The sequence below is a fragment of the Salvelinus sp. IW2-2015 genome, unplaced genomic scaffold (genome assembly GCF_002910315.2).
Source record: "Salvelinus sp. IW2-2015 unplaced genomic scaffold, ASM291031v2 Un_scaffold1539, whole genome shotgun sequence".
Classification (NCBI taxonomy): Eukaryota; Metazoa; Chordata; class Actinopteri; order Salmoniformes; family Salmonidae; genus Salvelinus; species Salvelinus sp. IW2-2015.
The window spans coordinates 33,612-35,446 of NW_019942973.1; the positions used below are offsets into that span (position 1 = coordinate 33,612).

Here is a 1,835-nt window from a genome sequence, read left to right on the forward strand (position 1 = left end):
TCTCTCTTCACCCCCCCTCTCTCCTCCTTTCCTCCCCCCCTCCTCTCTGTCTTCACCACCTCTCTCCCTCCTTTCTCACTCTCTCCCGGTCCTTCCTCTCTGTCTTCACCCCCTCACTCCTTCTCTCTTCTTCACCCCCCCCCCTCTGTCCTCCTCCTTCTCCTCTGCTGTCTCACGAACGAGAGGAAGGAGGGAGGGGGTGAGAAGGAGGAGAGAGGGGGAAAGTGATAATGGGAAACTGAAACCAAAGAGAAAGAGGAGGGTGAAGAGGGGGAGAAAGTGGATGATAGAAAGAAGAGTGACAGAATGAGTGCTCTGTTCCCTTGGCCCAGTGTTCATTTCACACCAGTCTGGTTTATCAGTGTGATGGAGAATGAAGCAGCTTTTTCTCAAGGTGATAACTACTAGTATACTATAGTCCTCTTGTAAGAATCCCTTCTGCCCATGATGTTAACACCTGTTACATATTGATTTGTAAGAGCAGGACTTAGTAAGTACAGCTATGCTTGCTTTTTGCTTGACAACATCAAGGTGTTTAAACATTATTAAAAGCAGAAGGGACTGTTTCTTTTTTAAGTCATCATTCCAAGCTAAATGTGTTAACCTACATAAGAAGAGCAAACTCCTTCCTCTGATTACAATAGGAGGAATATATATTCAGGAAGGGGAACACCTGGTTGGACACACACACACACACACACACACACACACACACACACACACACACACACACACACACACACACACATACGACTAAGCTTCCTATCGGGAACATAGTGAGTTTTGAAATCACAGACAGACCGAAACACACACGTGTTTTGTCCTGGTTGGGTTGCTGTGTCCGGTCCCAAGGGGGGCGGGCCCCTATGCCACCTGATCTCTCTGAGCCAATGAGGTTCTCTGAGGACAGGTAGAGGAGGGGTCAGGACATACAGGTTTTACAGAGACAGACTTCACATCGCCTGACTCAGGAGGGAAGAGAACCACACTGGAGCATTGGAACTAGCTCATTGTGATGTGTGTGTAGGGTCCAGTTGATGTGGAGCGGTCGGAGGGTGAGGAGTGTGAGGACAACATGGAGGTGTTTGATGACAGCAGCCCCTCTGGGATGCTCAGGAACTACCCACTCACCTGCAAAGTCCTCTACTCATACAAGGTAATACACCCCCCTCTCCCCCTTTTGCCCTCAGAACAGCCTCAATTCGTCGGGACATGGACTCTACAAGGTGTCGAAAGCGTTCCACAGGGATGCTGGTCCATGTTGACTCCAATGCTTCCCACAGTTGTGTCAAGTTGGCTGGATGTCCTTTGTGTGGTGGACCATTCTTGATACACACGGGAAACTGTTGATTGTGAAAAACCCAGCAGCGTTGCAGTTCTTGACACAACCGGTGCACCTGGCACCTACTACCATACCCCGTACAAAGGCACTTAAATCTTCTGTCTTGCCCATTCACCCTCTGAATGACACACACACACAATCCATGTCTCAATTGTCCCAGGTCTCCTCCCCTTCATCTACACTGATTGAAGTGGATTTAACAAGTGACATCAATAAGTGATCATATCTTTCACCTGGATTCAACTGGTCAGTCTGTCATGGAAAGAGCTGGTGTTCTTAATGTTTTGTACACTCAGTATATTTGCTTAGCTAGATGATGTATTTCCACAAACATTCTTATCTAGACAGATGATGTAGGAATATGTACATCAAGATGAAGGTGTGTAAAAGAGCTGTGCAAACTTTGTTGGCTCCACCCATTAGGGTCAGGGGGCTCCACCCATTAGGGTCAGGGTCAGGGGGCTCCACCCATTAGGGTCAGGGGGCTCCACCC

At 48.3% G+C, this 1,835-nt stretch overlaps 1 pseudogene; it reads left to right on the top strand.

Annotated features, from left to right (window-relative positions):
* The window catches only part of LOC112071171 (F-BAR and double SH3 domains protein 2-like), a 43,960-nt pseudogene that overhangs the window by 24,462 nt on the left and 17,663 nt on the right, over positions 1-1,835 (top strand).